Source organism: Strigops habroptila, chromosome 2 (assembly GCF_004027225.2).
Source record: "Strigops habroptila isolate Jane chromosome 2, bStrHab1.2.pri, whole genome shotgun sequence".
Lineage (NCBI taxonomy): Eukaryota > Metazoa > Chordata > Aves > Psittaciformes > Psittacidae > Strigops > Strigops habroptila.
The window spans coordinates 66,656,360-66,673,896 of NC_044278.2; the positions used below are offsets into that span (position 1 = coordinate 66,656,360).

General features: G+C 36.2%; 1 long non-coding RNA gene across 1 annotated transcript; it reads left to right on the forward strand.

Moving 5' to 3' along the window:
- Window positions 1-1,338: 1,338 nt before the first annotated feature.
- Window positions 1,339-16,597, forward strand: LOC115603845. The gene is made up of 3 exons (XR_003990009.1): window positions 1,339-1,350; window positions 2,226-2,233; window positions 16,401-16,597. It is a non-coding gene; the product is annotated as an uncharacterized LOC115603845 (long non-coding RNA).
- The last annotated feature ends 940 nt before the right edge of the window (window positions 16,598-17,537 follow it).

Sequence of the window (17,537 nt, forward strand, 5' to 3'; positions counted from 1 at the left end):
GCGCGGCGCGGCAGTTGGCGCAGGCAGGGCGAGCGGGCAGCGAGCGGGATGGTGAGCACTCGCCTCAGGAGCAGGGCCCGCTCTGGGAGCTCTGCCCCGGCGATTGCCAGCGTAGGCACCCAGACAGAGCCGATGAGAGGGGAGGCTGCGGCGCAGACCTCGAGGTGTAGAAAGTGCCTCGACTGGACTCTTGAGGCGAGGGTGCACAATGGGCAGGGCTGCACTCGGTGCGCCCTGGTGGAGGTCCTCCTGCAGCAGGTGGCTGAGCTGCGGGAGGCTGTTGGAGAGCTAAAAGATGCCAGGGAAGCTGAGAGGAAGCTGGGCTGCTTGCTCCAGGCCCAAGCTGTACAGGGGCCGCAAACGTACGGCATTGCTCATATAGGAAAGAAGGAGGGCAGCAACCCAGGAAGCTGGGAATTAGTTACGAGAAAAGCTAACAGAAAAAGGAGGAAGAGGACAATTAACAACAAGGGGCTTCCTCCTAAATCTGATGTCCCCACCCAGAACCGCTTCGCGGTTCTGCAGGGGGCTAATGAGAAAGCACCCACCACACCTAATGAGCATCCTGCTGATGCACCAGTAAAGAGGATCACTACTGGTGCCTCCAGGAAAAAGCGGCGGGTCATAGTAGTAGGGGACTCTACTTTGAAAGGCACAGAGGCACCCATCTGCTGGCCTGATCCAGTCTCGAGGGAGGTGTGTTGCCTGCTAGGGGCTCGGATCAGGAATGTTGCTGAGAGCCTGCCTGCTCTGGTAAGTCCTGCTAACTACTACCCCCTTCTAGTGGTCCATGTGGGTGCTAGAGATATAGATAGCAGTAGCCTGGAGAACATTAAGAAGGACTACAGAGCCGTGGGAGAGGTGGTTAGGAACTCTGGAGCTCAGATAGTTTTTTCATCGATTCTCCAGGACAAAGGGTAGGACCTTAAAAAAGCTAGGCGCATTTGGCAGGTTAATAAATGGTTAGAATGGTGGTGCCATAGTCAGGGGTTTGGCTATTTAGAACATGGAGCTCCATTTGGGATGCCAGGTTTACCGGAGGCTGGTGGAGGTGGTCTGACAAGGAAGGGGAAGAGCTGTTTTGGTAGGAGGCTTGCCAGGCTGGTCAAGAGAGCTTTAAACTAGATGTGTTGGGGGAGGGGAGCATTGATCCATCCCAACACTCCTGGTCAGTTGCCAGCACCTGTAATAAGTGCTTGGAGTGATGTAGAGATGTTCCAGCTGCCCCAGCCATTGAGTTGGCTGCGTTTGGAGCTCGGCTAAGGTGCCTCTATACAAACGCCTGTAGTATGGGGCACAAGCAAGAGGAATTAGAGATGTGTGCAAGGCTATGGGAATATGATGTCATTGGTATCACAGAAACATGGTGGGATGGCTCCTATGACTGTATTGTCAGAATGGAAGGATACAGGCTGTTTAGAAAAGACAGGCCAGGCAGACGGGAGGGGGCGTTGCTATCTATGTCAGTGATAGGCTAGAGAGTATGGAACTCTGTCTGGGCACGGGTGTTGAGGTAACAGTGTGTTTGTGGGTCAGGATCAAAGGGAGAACAGCAATGGGGGACATTACGGTGGGGATCTGTTACAGGCCGCCTGATCAAGAGGACTCTGTGGATGAAGCGCTCTACAGACAGATAGGAGCAGCCTCACGCTCGCAGGCCCTTGTCCTCATGGGGGACTTCAACCATCCTGACATCTGTTGGACAGAGCCTTGGACCACGTGGTTTAGGGCAAGGTGTCCCTGCCCATTGCATGGGGGTTTGAACTAGATGATCTTAAGGTCCTTTCCAACCCTTACTATTCTGATTCTATGTTTGGGCTGTACATTTCCGAAGTAGCACAGTATCATTTCAATTAAATAACTTCCAAATTTTCAGAGACAAAAGTGGCCCTGGGGCACTAATATTAACTCTCTTGTAACACTTACCTGGATCCTCTTTCATTTCCAAATACCATAAGACTGGAAAAATATTTGCTGTATAATCATCACAGTAGATCTGCAATTCAAAATACAGAAGTATAATTTCATGCATTTTTTTCCTTGACTAATGTGGGTTGGAGGAGAGAATTTTGACTCTCTGTATAACATCATATTTTGCCTATGAATACTTTTTTATAAATAACAAAAGCAATAGCAAAAATAACAACAATCTTTTTTTAAAAGCATAGTAAAATATCATTAGACAAATTAAAGTTGTTCTCTCAAAAGGCCAGTAAATTTGAGAGAATCATAGGTACAGAAAGGTACAAATAATGAATGAAAGAAAGACTTGGTTTAGAAACAAGAGAGAATTTACTGCCGGCAGATTTACACCCTGTTCACTTGTATAGTGTGTTTTCATGTACTGTTTGGATGTTTACTGATGTTATGTCCTATAAGTGCATGCCTTTCTTATTTAGTAAACAGACAGAAACGGGTAATGTTGCAGACCTCCAGAGGAAGATGATATCTAACAGAATTTAAATATCTAACATGGAACTGAATTCCTAATTCCCCTGTCTAATTGACTGACTTGCAACTTACATTCTTAGGACTTGTTCACTAACCAATGAAACACTAGGTTCATTTTAAGTAATCTCACCTGGAGATAATTTTGTCTCTTTAAAGCAAACAAAAGATAACATAGCCTCACATTTTAAATATAAATAACTTTTTTTTTTTTTTGAGATTAAAAAGTGCGCTTTTTTTTTTTTTTTTTTTAAGAAGAATAGAGAAAGTAATTCATATACATATAAAAATCAAATACTTCTGAATTGTTTCCAGGGATATAGTCAAGACAACATTTTCCATGAGTTTAATCAGGTGGTTCTATATGCATTACTGTTCTCTGAAATTTATTTGGGTCTTCTGCCTGTTTGTCTATTTTAGAACTAGCAGGGATTTTTCTTCTTCCAACATGTTTATTTCAGTAGTAATCTATTTTAATGTTGGTTTCAAAAACCTATGTTTTAGGGTAGGCCATGCTAAAAAAAATTATGAGGAAAAGACATAAGAATGAAAAGACTCCAAATGAGGAGGAAAGATCATAACAGAGGCTGAACTCAAAACTTGTATAGGATATCAGAGAATAAAATGTATGCCTCACCACTTTGCCATATCAATTTCTAATAAAATGCTTTTATCCCCACCCCTAACCTATATGTTTTTATTTCATTTTTACTAAGGGTTTGGGGGTGGGTTTTTTACCTTTTTTATTGAAGTGTTTGGTCTTTTATTCTTTTAAAGAAAGGGGAAAACAAGAACATATAATTCCTTTTAAAGTATTTTTATTTCATACTTCTTGGCTATGTCATCTGGTATTCATCTCTTTTTTAAACTTGGCAGCCAAGTTTTCAGCTGCTGTAAATTGGACAATGCTAATAAAATCAAGACACTACCTGAATTTTAATCAGCTGTTCATCTGTTTTGAGAGTTCTATTATGTTTAATATCTCCTTACAGTAATAAAGTAAAATAACCCTCGAGTTTTTTGCTGTTGTTCTCTGAATTTTGTACTTTTATTTCTATCAAGGAGAATGTATCCTTCTAATATTTTCAAAATTTTAATTTATTCTTTTTTTAATACTTTACTACTTGCTTTCTTTTATTGACAGCCAGTGGGCATTGAACATATGTTTCCCCTGAGCTTTTACAAATTATGCTTGTTTCTTATTTTATTTTTTCTAGGATGGGTACACTTAATTTAGAATCCACCAGCCTGTGCAAGTTCAAATTGTTCCTTCTATTGTACATTAGCTTGCATTTCTCTATAGTGATTTTAATTAGCTTTCATTGCCCAGATACCATGTATTATCTCAACTTCTGAAGCTACTCATAACCTTCTGAAGACTAAAATCAGTATTGCTATTCAACTATTTAACTTACCTTATGCTCTGGATTTGTGCTTTAAAGTATTCATTACATCGCTACCAACCTTAGTACCAAAAATAAGCTGGAACTTTTGTAGGTCTGTCTCTAACGTAAATCTACATTAATCATGAAATTTTTTTCTTTTATTTTTACTGCTTTTTATTTCAAATGAATTGTCTCAGTGACAGGACTTATCATTCACAAGTTCTGCTTTTTCCTCTTATAATCCATAGATCAGTAGCTTAAATGCTGTTATTGCAAGCACTGCAATTATTTTGTTGATCACTTCTGCTTTTAGCACTTTAAAGTTCATTATATTATATGATTTACATACGTTAATTCAGAAGTGATGGGTTGTGAATCATTGTCTCATTTATTTGGGTAATTAGATTCTTGAATGGATAACAACTCTTGTAAAAGTCTAACATGAGAAGGCTAATATAATAGTTAAAAGTCAAAAGTTAGTTCTTAACTTTTTTTCATCTCACACTAGGTATTTATTGATTCCAAACTCTGTTTTGGAAGTAAGCTGACTAAAACAGAGGAAAAGAAGCACATAGCAATTCTGAATCATGTCACAGCTAAGTCCTTTTGTAGATTTGAACCCTGAATTTTGTGTCTGTACATTCCTCCTCTGTAAAACGAAAACTTATAAATATATGAATGTTACAGCCTTTGAAGTGCAGTTCCATTTCTTTACTGAAAGGAGAGTGAAACACTGGAACAGCCTTCCTAGAGAGGTGGTCGATGTCCCATGCCTGTTGGTGTTTAAAAGACATTTGGACAGTGCGCTTAATAATATGCTTTAACTTGTGGTCAACTCTGAAATGGTTAGGCAGTTGGACTAGATGATTGCTGTAGTTCGCTTCTAACTTTATTATCCTATCCTACCCTATCCTGTCCTATCCTATCCCATCTTATCCCATCCCATTCTCAAAATTAAATAAGATTAAACCAATGCAGGGTAATAGAGCACAAGCTTAGATTCTCAGTACATTTTATGAAATAAGTTGAGCACCTAAGTGTACAAACTGTGATTAGCTCTGTGACATTGCTGAGAGTGCCCAGGACAGCTAGCTGTCACAAAGCAGCATTTTCAGTAGAGAGGGAATCATAGTTCAGGCCTTTCATGAGCTGAATCTCCTTTTTGGAATACTTTACTTTTCTCTCCCTAATGACTGTCTAGAGAATGCAGGTTGATAACTGAAGGGCCTCTTGACTTCTATACAGTGAAAATTGGTTTAGTTTTTGCAATGGTTTTGTATTCAGATGTTGCATTTATGGAGAATACTGTTGAACACAATGAACAGTTTGCACATACATGCACTGATAGCTGGATACATATAGTAGTTCTGTATGTTTCTGGAATATTAGATTTTTCTGAAAGAGACCCAATTTTTTCTACAGTATTGCAGGGGCAACCCAGAAAAGAAAAGAAATCTGTTTTACTGAAACTAGTAATTGTTTCTGCAAGAAAGAGTCAGATCTGGATAACCTTCTTGATGTTATTTGTTTCCTAAATAAACATAATTTCATTCTATAAGAATTAGCTGCGCGGTTAATGCCTGAACTCGTAGTCAAACCAGTAGTCTTGCATTTTTGACTAAGTTCATTATGACTGTGGTTAACCAAGAACACACACCAAATAATAGAGAAAACAAAATATATTTGTTTTGGGTATTGCAATAGACTGCAATAAAGCTCACTAATGTTCTCCAGTTTTAGGTAAAGAAATACTGGTGAAATGCAATAATAATAAATTTATTACTTGTAAAATATTTCACTGTTTCAAAAAAGTTGAAACCCCTACATTTGGATATTATTTCCCATTGGTATTTTAGATGTAGAGGTTATATAAAGCATTTCTGGAGTTGAAAGTTATTGGATTCTATTAACCATCTATATTATTTGTAAATCAAGAATAACTACCCTGGAGGAAATAGCAAAAATTATTGAAGGTAGGCAATTCGTGGTTTGAAGCTGAACCAAGGGAGGTTTACACTGAATGTTAGAAATCATTTTTTTTACTGAAAGGGTAGTGAAACACTGGAAGAGCACTAGAAGAGGTAATCGATGTGCCAAACCTGTCAGTGTTTTAGAGGTATTTGGACAATGCCCTTAAAAACATGCTTTAACATTTCTTTCTTCTTTTTCTTTTTTTTTTTTTTTTTTTTTTTTTTAGCTCTATTCTACTATATTCTATTTGATTCTATCCTACCCTATCCTGTCCTGTCCTCGTCTGTTCTGTTCTGTTCCGGTCTGGTCTGGTCTGCTCTGATCTAACTCTATTCTCTCTCCTCTCTCTCCTCTCTCCTCTCTCCTCCCATCGTCTCTCCTCTCTTTAAAAAGCCCAATTCATTTCTGTTAAAGCACTATAAGACTAGCCAAACCATGTACCATGGAAAATCTCTTCGCACTTGGAAAATTTCTGTCATTTAATTTTATTTTGGTGCAATATTAGAGACAGAATCTGTTTTGTTCTCTGTTTCCAGAGTCCTTTATCCCAGAGTCCTTTACTGCACTGATTTTTAATGCAGTACAACACGCAAGGCAAAAATGGCCCATGAAACAAACTGGCTATCCTATCTCCCTTCATCTGTTGTAAGACTAATCCAGTTGCATTGTTAGGTTGTTTTCCCCATCAATGGGGAAGTTGCAGCCAGGCAAGATTCTGACAGATAGAGCTGCTTTTCTACTTTTTCCCCTTTTCAGCTTGAGTGTGTTACCTCTCTCTAGGAAAAAAAAAAAAAAATAAAAGGGGAGGCAACAATCAAACAAAGTTGCCTTGTACAGGCAGAAGGTATTATGTTCAGCATGACCTTGACCTACAACTCTTGACATCAGCTCTAGAAAATGTGTCAGTTTTCTTGCCTGGTTTGCTCAAGTGGTGCAGCCTTACTACTACTGTAAAGACATACTTTACATACACACACAAACACAAGTGCGCTTATTTCTGTGAAGTCAGAGGCAACAAAGCTGTCCTTGTATCTAGCAAATATAATTCTTTCCTTCTTGCATAATTGCTTAAATGTTTTTGTTTGAAATTCTATTCACATTGACACTTCATGTATGTGTGAAACTTGTTTGAATGATGTCTACATTCATTAGTTTTTCCACAGTAACCATTTCCCTTACAAGGTACATGATCCCAGAGCAAAGAAAAGTTAACAATTTAAAACTCTGAGGGTGTCTTTGTTGGGACCAGTGTAATTTCTTAATTCACATTCCTTTCACTTAGTTCCTGTAATCCCTGAAGAGAACAGAGTCAAACTTTGTGTTTTAATTAGGATTTTCAGTATTTATGGCCTGGAGCAATGAAAGAAAAAAGAAATTCTAGGGTCATTGTGGGAAAAAAGAGTGGGCCAAGTTTGCATTCTTGTGACTGTCATTTACATTTTCTAAGAACAGATGTCAAAAGTGAAAATGGTTTTATGATTAACAGCTCTGTATGACTAAAAGTAACCAAGAGGATTTTGCATGAAATATTGGTAAGAAACATCTATCAAAGATAGCGAATTTAGGCAAGGAATGCCACTCTGTGAGAAAGATAATAGACTGGAACTATAGCAATGATGATGATAACTAAGGTTCAAGAATAAAAATTTCACAAATTAGTATGTTTCTTTTATAAATACAGATGTTATAAATGTGTTGCATTGGTATCATTGGGGCAAGTGAGAAGCTGATCTTGTGCCAGTCAACTGAACCTTACAAGAATTCCAAACAATATCATTACAAATGTTCACAGATTCACTATAGTGCTGAAATGTTGAAAAAGTACATCTTTGCCCTCTTTTGCTTTACAAAGGAAGTTTATTAATGTGTAAGCTGTAGAGCATTCAGAAACTCCATATGAATGAAGCATAATTATTCAGGTTTTACTTAATTATCCAGCTTCCTGCTCTGTCCTTGTGCATACCTGGTTTGTTTGACTGTTTCTTGACAAATGCTTGAAAATCACAGTGGGACAAACTGTGTAAGGGGATAAGGATAATCACTACTGCTTATTTCTCAGTGAAAATCATGCAAATCTGGTACAGCTTTATGGTAGTTTAAAGGAACTAGCCCATTTCCAACAAAACCATGACCACAATTCTTTCTCTTTTTAATGAAACTTTGCACTAAAAATGTTCAGGGGAAAAAAAAAAAAAAAAAGAAAATGAAGCTGCAAATAGTAAAGCATTCAAAGAAAAGAAGGAATAAACACTACTTAAAAAAAACCAAAACCAAACAACCAGTAAAACTGTATCAAAGATCTTGTTATTAAAACAAAGTTCATAATCAATGCCCCCAGAATGAATACTTCTTTTCTAAGGGAATGAAAGAAAAGGGAGAGGGCTGGTTATTTTAGTAAAGAGGTAAAATTATTTGAAATGACTAAGAAAAAAAGAAAAAAGACACATAACACACACAAAAGCAGAATTAAAATTCAAAGATATCAGTGAAAGGTAGCAACCACGCAACTACTCACCTTTGTTTTTGATGATAATTAGATACTTAACTACTAAGCAGGTTTTTGAAAATTCGCACTGCAATTTAATAAAAGAGACTATAAACTAAGCAAACATAATTAATGGTTGGAAAGACAAAAAAAAAAAAAAAAAATGACATACATAGCTACCTGGATCAGCTATATGCATAAATTAACAGTTCAATATTATGACTGTGTTCTTCCTTAGAAGAAAATGAAGTGTTTCACTCAAGGTAGTCATGATTAGGTGTTTGGCTGACTGTTTCTGTAATTTAAGTGGAGATCAAAGACATGAAGGAGGACTGTTTCCTGAAGCTAATTTTTAGTGTTGCAATGGTTTAAAACTAAGAAATATTGTAAGCATAGTGAGAATCAAACTTAATCTATGCTCCACTAGAAAAAGAGATTGGAGAAATAAAAATCATTCATCTATACTGTAGTCAATGGATACTCACAATATATTTCAAATAGGCATTTATTCCAACCCATCTTCATTACTTCAAGTATAGACTTTTTTTTTCATTTTCCATAATACATTCAGAAAAGTGTTGATTTAGCAAAATCAAACTCCATCTTGGAGGCAAATAGAAAGTGTAACAGGGAAAAGTATCCATAGAGATAGTAACAGATCCCAAACTAATAGATTCAAAGCTGAAATTTAAATGCACTTGCACTTTTCATGCAAGTATATTAGTATCTGTAAGTTTCTCAGTAATTTTGAGCTGAACCTCTCAGATATCTTTGGAAGTGCTAGATATTTGCACATATGTGGAAAAAACCCAAAACCACCACCACCCCCCACCCACCCACCCACCCAACCAAGCAAGTGTCTGTATTCCACGGGATAGGTCTAACATTGAATACTATTTATCTAAGAATGACAGTTTCTGAAAGCTTTATTAGCATGCAGAGGAACTTCCAGAGTGTCAATATAAAGTTTACCTTAGGACTTTTGACTCTTATTTGTATATGGAAATGGCCAACAAAAATGAGAGTATAAAATTAATTGTGCCATTCCATTGTTCATTATTAATTGAACCCAAATGAGATTTGGCAACTGTTCTTCAGATCTTTCTTAAAATTCGTGGAAGAAATTTTTGGAAGACATCTTGAAAAGTAGGATTTCAATCAGTAAGAATGTGACAGGGAAAAGCATTTGTTTGCTAATTCATTCTTGCATCTGGGACAAGTTAGGCACAAGGCAAAGGAAGGAAACAGTTTCTTTCAGTATCTAATACATAAGTGACAGAGAATTGCTGACTCTCTCAGAGAACAAGATTCCCACAAAATTATTTGAATACAGTAGGACAAAGCATAAACCTTTCTAGAAAATTTCACTCTATGTATGCATTCACTGCTTTCCGTACAGATGACTCTGTGCACTCACACATGAGCGTGCACAGATAAACAGATGCACATACTGCCATGTCCCTCATTTGCTTTAAAAACCCAAACCCAGTCATAAAATGTAACATGGCTGTTTTTATCATTCAGGTATGTGGACATGTTTTTTCAAAAAAAAAAAAAAGACAAAATTCAACAATTTAACTTCCTGCTAATCATATTCTTCCCATGGAAATAGGGCTAAAAAGGAGAAATATTAAAAAAAAAAAAAAAGAGTAGAAATCTTACTCTGTCAAAAAGTTATGAAGACAGTCAACTTTCCTGTTCCTAGATTGCTTCATCTTCTCTCAAATTTTGGTCGTATGAGATGTATAACAGAAGAAGTTCTATCCTTGTGGAAATAAATATCAGTCTTGTCACTGATTGCTGGAAGAATAGTTACAAAAGTTCTTTATATTTTATTAAGAATTTCATCTCATAACACAGTATGTCACTATAAAATAATCCAAATTAATTCTGGACATTAAATTATCATAAATGGTCATAAAAATATTGTAAAATGGATTTTCATTGAGACAAGGAAATCTGAAAAATATAATTAAAACTTTTGATCTAATTCTACAGGGATGAATCAAAAAGAGCAGCTGTTCCATATTATTTTTCTCTTTTTCAAGATAATGTTGATAACAAATGAGTTATGCTCTTTATTATGTGGATTTTTTTTTTCTGTGTGTGTATATGCATAAATCTGAACTTATATGAACAGTCTGACTGAAATAAACAAGTCATCTTGCATAAGTTCATCAGAATTTTTCACTGAGTATCTATATTGAATCATTTAAATATAAACTTAAGCCACAGAGTTCAGATTAATAATACATTGGAAAAAAACCTTTAATACTTAGATATGTGAGATTCTTTATACCAGTTTCACCAACTATAAAGAAAAACTAGTCAGATTTACTTAAGTTTCTGTATTTGTCTAAGAGGAGTGGAATATAAAAAGTTCTTTTACTAATATCAATTTTAGAAGCACAGAATCACAGTGTTTTGCGTTAGAAGGGACCTTTAAAGATCACCTAGTTCAACCCCTCTGACATGGGCAAAGACATCTTTCACTAGATCAGGTTTCTCAAAGCCCCTTCCAACCTGACCTTGAACACTTCCAATGGTGGGGCATTCACAACCTTTCTGGGCAACCTGTTGCAGTGTTTCACTACCCTCATTATAAAAAATTTCTTCCTTCTATACAATCTAAATCTACCCTCTTTCAGTTTAAAACTGCTTCCCTTTCTCCTGTTGGTAAAATGTCTCTCTCCAGCTTTCTTATAAGCTCTCTTCAAATATTAAGAGCCTTCAATAAGGTCTCCCTGGAGCCTTCTGTTCTCCAGGCTGAACAACCCCAACTCTCTTAGCCTTTCTTAACAGGAGAGGGTTTTTTTCTGGCTCTCTTCTGGACCTGCTCTGACAGGTCCATGTCTTTCTTGTACTGGAAGCCCAAGACCTGGATGCAGTAGTCTAATGAAAGCAGAGTAGAGAAAACAGTACATGGTAGAAATTTCAAACTTGTCCACAGACTATAATTCATTACCCATCATGCACCTCCATGTCTTTGGCCTGATGATAACCTGCTAATAGTCATGCTGCTTTTGTTGTCTGCTAAATCCCTGTGAAAAAGTTTGCCTTTTTGATGCCTTAATTGGAAGGCAATCATAAACAAATGCTAAACAACCTTGATGAACGAAGTCAGAGGGACTACATACTGGGAAATTTTTTATAGATCGGATTTTCACTTATCTCTTTACTTTTGACATTTAATCCTATTTTTGAAATAGCTGCTATATGAAATCTGCTGTATTTTATAAGTGCAGTAAAGGTAGTTTTGTGATTTATCAGAAAGGGATGACAGAAAATGTAAATTTACTCCTTCTACATATGGTGTGCGCAATATCATCCTGAGGTTATGTTGGGGAAAGCACACATTTAAATGGTCTATGGCAGGATGAAAATTACCAGTCTTTAAGAGCACCAGTTGCATGATAAATAAATGGTCTGTGTCATTTTAGTAGTAAATAACATAAAAATAATATATAAACAGCTTTTTTGCTGTTGTTGCTCATAAATAGGTTATCTAAAAGGCCAAAAAAAAAAAAAAATGATGGCACTATTTTTTCTTGAGACCCATTAAATTTGATGTAAGTTCATCTTGTATTTTCATACTGTATCATTTTACGTAATCCCTTAAAGAAGTGGCTCCATATAGTCTGATTCCTTACCTTGCTAGGAGGTTGTTTCTCTGGTAACCTCACCAATAGTCAGCTATTTTCAGTATGCAAACCTTACAAAGAAAAGATTCCTGGCACTTTCAGTTAGTTGTTCTCATGCATTTTCTGAGAGTCCCTTTTTAGCTAAAAAATACATGTAATATATTAATTTTATTTTTACCCTTAGTTGAATGCTCTTATTCAATTATTTTCTTTCTCATCACTGTGTTTCTCAATGAAATGTCATTATAAAATACCATACTTTGAAGAAACAGATTATAAGTACTGCTTAATATTAAGTGTAATGTTCAAAAAGAAAATTTATTGTTAACTGTATGAAATTTAAAAAAAATCTTAGTATACTTCAGTTATGTTTCTTTAATGTGGAAGTGTAAATATACTTCTGAAAGTCCTCTTATATTACACTGACAGAAATTCCCATTTGAACACACTGTAGATATGCACTGTATTTATCTATAGTAAGGGGTTTTTCTTCTATGCCTACACATAAGAATTTAGAAATCCAAATAATGAATATGAGGAATTTCACACCTCAGGCCAGTACAGGTAACAAGATACTTGTAAAAAATTGTTGGAGTTTTTAATAACGGTGTTATTAATGAATTTGCTTGTACTGTTGAATTTTGTTTTAGATACTATAGAACTATAGAAAAAACATGTTTAAGAAACATTATATACCATAGACTGAAAAAATAAAATAAATTACACACAATCCTACTGTCAGAGGCATGAATTTATTTAGGCATGAGAAGAAATTGCTAAGGACAGTGCATTTGGATAACTGAATGAAGAAAGATTTCTAATTATATTGGTTGACTGCTTCACAAAGGTTAGGACATAAACGGATTCATCAACAGATCTCAGAATCACAGCTGCCCCATTCCTAGGCCTCATAGGAAATATAGCCAAGCTGTGGAAGTAATAACAGTAAAAGGATGGTAAACAAGAAAACATCAAGATCAAGACTAAAAATTTCAGTGTGGATTAGGTCCCAGTACACAAGGTAGAGAATTACAAATTTCCATTGTTGTATGTAATAGACGAGAACTAAGTTCTCAGGAACTACTAAACTGTGGTTTATTGGTTTCCCTTAGTTAGACTAGGAGGTATCCAGTCTACTAAGGGGAACATTAACAATATATAAATCTTTGCCTTCTTTTTTTGGCTATTAGAAAGATCTGGAAATAGGGAAGATTTTGCCCACCATGACTACCAGATAGCTTTTTATTTTTCTTATCTATTTATTTTTCTGTCTATTATAGATAGTTAGCTCAAACAGTAGGAAAGCTCAAACAGTAGGAAAGAAAAGTGAACATCTCCTTAACCTTTCCTGTCTGTTTATTAAGCTGTTATGTTTACGAGACACTTAGGTATGAACTCTCAAAAGGGAGAGAGAAACTGTTTTCTGTCTGGAAAAGCCAGTGCCTGCATATGTTCAGATGGTGACCACAGAACTACAAGAAATGGAGATGTGTGTTAAGATTGCATATTAAGATACATCTTAGCATCATATGAGTTGTTCAAATTTTAAATATTTAGCCAGATTATGATGGATTTAACTGTGTGTTTCTGCTGCAGCACAAACTTGAGTTACCTCTATATTTAACCATACTCCACTTGATGGAAATTTTCCTTTCAGTTTATGGAACATTTCACACAATTTCATGCTTTGGGAGAAGGGAAGGAAACAGGAGAAAAGAAAGAACCCTTCTCATGTTTTTGCATGGCTTTACAACCAGGATGTAGATTATTGCACTTGACTTACAATTTGAAAATAAAATCACCCTACAAAGATTTTACAAGTGTTGTATTTGCCAATTCTTGTACTTTTAAGTATTATGTATCTTTGTGATTCTGTAAAATGGGAAAATGATCTACACTGCATAAGAAGGGAGGAAGACAAAAAAGCAGAAGGAAGGAAAAGGAGGAAGAGGGAAAGAGGGAAGGGAGGATGGAAGGGAGGAAGGAAGGAAATGGGCCAATTGTTGCATATATTGAAGCACATAATGTTTACATTTTAAAAACATGAAGACTTTCCAGCAATCTTCCTCTAAGCAATCGGACCTTCTTGGCTAAAAATACAGAACCTGCTGCCATAATAATGTATGACTTTTGATTAAAAATGCTCATTAAATAGAATTAAAATTCTTACTAGTGGCTAAAATTATTCTCTAAAAACAAATTATGGGCTAGAACTAATACAAAAATTATACAGTCTAGTAATGGTTTAGGATAAAGCTTAGCCAGATGAACTATTTACTTATTTTAGTATGTGAAGACTTCTAATACGGTAACCAGCGTCAGACCTAATGTGAATTCCAGATATGAAGAAAGATGTTTTGAAACCTGCCTATTCTAGAACTGTGTCATAGCTGAACATTTTGAATCACCTTATTCCATGCTTTCTACTTTCTTTCTGTCATGTTTGTTCATCATTGTGTTATTTATCATTGTAGAAGTTAGGTTTGAAGAGTGGAGAGAAAGAGCAGCATAGAAGAATTGCAACTATTTTCCTTTGGGAATACCTGAACCCTTCTAGCAGAAATTTCATTTATTACACAGTTATTTCTAGTTTATTCAGATTCATGATTTTAGAGAAAAATCTAAAAGAAAGTCAGCCCCATGGAATGATATGCTTGGGCGGAGTAGAGGTTCTTTACCTTCCTATGCTTCTGGAAATTTGCAAGGCATAATGTTAAATCCCTTCTCTTTTCCATAGATTGAGACAAGCTATTTCAGCTCATTCTCTGCAACTAAACAGAACGACTTTGGTTAAAAGTGCTCCTATCTTTTCACATTCCTTCAATAATAATTTAAATAATAACTTTCCTGTAAGCAATTAGTCAAAATTTTCTCTCTCTGATATACTGTTTCTGCACAATCACATGCCATCACTTATCTTTGTCCCAAGCAGGGCAAATAGAAAATTAATTGTCTATAAACACGTTATAAATCTGTGCTGTAAAGAGCATATGTAGGGAAACTGTCACTTAGCTTAGTCTCCTATTGATTCTAGACATCATTAATGGACTGATTTCTTTTGGATAAGGGTAGCTCTGGGGCTGGAATTAATATAGTGGCTGTAGAGTGAGTTGAAGAAAATCGGTGATTAACAAATATGAACATCTACAAAACCAGACAGAAATGTCATATCTCTCTTACAGTATACCAGTCCATAACCATATTTTTCCTCTAAAATATAACACTTTTACATCTATAATGTAAGACTGGTTAGATTAAAAAAGAAATTATTTAATCTAGATAATCTTCCAACATTTATAACACATTTATGATTTAAAATTTTCCAGGCAGCTGATTAAAGGATTATTAGCAAAAATGTTAAAGTTTATTAGCAGCATCTTTGTACTGATATAAAGTTTCCAGACTGAAGATCTATAAAAAAGCAGTATACTTAAACTCTAATATGTGCTAAGCATCATCTCACTGAAAATGTGTTGATTCTTTTCCTCTTATGGCAAACAGAATAAAGAAATTAAAACTAAAAAGAAAAATGTGCATGCCAGACTAGAATAATATCAAAAATATGCCTATGCTGAGGAGGATGGGAGGAAATACAACACAGATGGCACTGATTTAACAAATACAGGATCTCATTCAGTGCCTATTAAGTTACCAGAAAAAGAAATCAATTATCTGCACAAGCTCCAGACTGTTTTCACAGGCAAGTATAGAACCAGCTGAGCAACCTTTGTATAGCAATCAGCTATCTGGCTTGGCATGGGGTTGCTCTTGTGATGTTAGACTCTTGTGCCCAGCTGAGAGGTCCAGCACTCCCGTATGGCTGTTTTACAGCCCCTGAGAAAAGAGGGCCTCAGAGAGCCCTCAGAGAGGCTCTTGTTCATGAGGAGCTTCAGTCTTGTATATTTTAGTTTAAATCTTACAACACTGCTAGTTCTTATGTTCATAATGACTGCACAGGTACTTCTAGAAATAATTCCCAAGTTAATACAATTTAAAACACTGAAATGGTGAGACAAAATGCTGGAGAGGTTAAGGTGTGATACATGAGACTAGTATATTTCATAGAGCATATATAAAGTGCTGTTAACACTTATAACTTCATGGCACTCTTACAACATGTATAACCACTAAAATTATGATTATAAGCACTACTTGTTAGAAAAAGGCCTGCTATTATTGTAAATCTATTAACTAGCAATGTAACATGTAAAGTATCTATTTGTTACCCAAACAAATTTTCTTCTGCGAAAGAAAACAGTGCTGAAGCATACTGATCTCCAGCTGCTACATAAAAGACTGGTATGGATCCAACAGAAAACAGATAGCAAATCAGATATTACTAAATTTTCTGCAATAACTACTTCATAAAACTATTACTTTTATTGTCTTATTTATCTTCATTTGGCCTAGCCTGTGAAATCTAAGAGCTCTATCTGTAAATCTAAACTATTCACTCTAGGCTTTCTTTAGAATCATAGAATTGATTGGTTAGAAAGGACCTCAAAAATCATCTAATTGTAACCCCCCTGCCATGGGCAGAGACACCTGCCACTAGACCAGGTTGCTCAAAGTCTCATCCAAACTGGTCTTGAACCCTTCCAGGGATGAGGCATCTGTAGCTTCTCTGGGCAACCTGTCCCAGTGTCGTACAAACCTCACAGTGAAGAACTTTTTCCTTATATTTAAATCTACCCTCTTGTAAAAAGTCCCTCTTCAGCTTTATCGTAGGCCCCCTTTAGGTATTAGAAGTACAAGAACCTAGAAAGGAGACACATTCGGCTTGAGACATCCGTTTTCGACTGACTTGCCTTTTAAAAGTATTTCTTAGTAAGCCTTAGATAATCTAACTCTTAAGACACAGCAAATAAATTTCTGAGCAGACTAATGCTTGATAATAGAATCACAGAATCATAGAGTTGTTTAGGTTGGAAAATATCTTTAAGATCATCAAGACTAACCGATAACCTAGCATTGCCAAATCCACCACTAAATCATGTCCCTAAGTGCCACATCTACACATCTTTTAAATACCTACAGGGATGGTGACTCAATCACTTCCCTCGACAGCCTGTTCCAATGCTTGACAACCCTTTCAGGGAAGAATTTTTTCCTAATTTCCAATCTAAACCTCCCCTCGTGCAACTTGAGGCCATTTGCTCTTCTACTATCACTTGATATGGAAGAGACTGACAACCACCTCACTCTGACCTCCTTCCAGGTAGTTGGAGAGAGCGATAAGGTCTCCCCTGAGACCTCTTTTCTCTGGACTAAAAAAACCCAATTCCCTCAGCAGCTCCTCATAAGACTTATAATATTCGCACTGAGGCAGTACATCCATTTTGTAAAAAGTAAGATAAATGCTAAATGTCTTAGGGAGAAAAGTTAGAGCTTGTTTTCATCTGGACAGAACATGGATCTGAGTTTTCTAACTTCATTCTGCCTATATCTCTATTGGCCACTGTATGACAACACATCGAAGTGGAGGTATATGGTTCTGTCAACAGTTACTATGGTCATTTGAGAAGGTATGTGGAAGAGAAAATCCTTTCGCTTTAGCCTGTTTCCTGACTTCTTTTCTTTTGCATAACATTATTTTACTTTCGATCA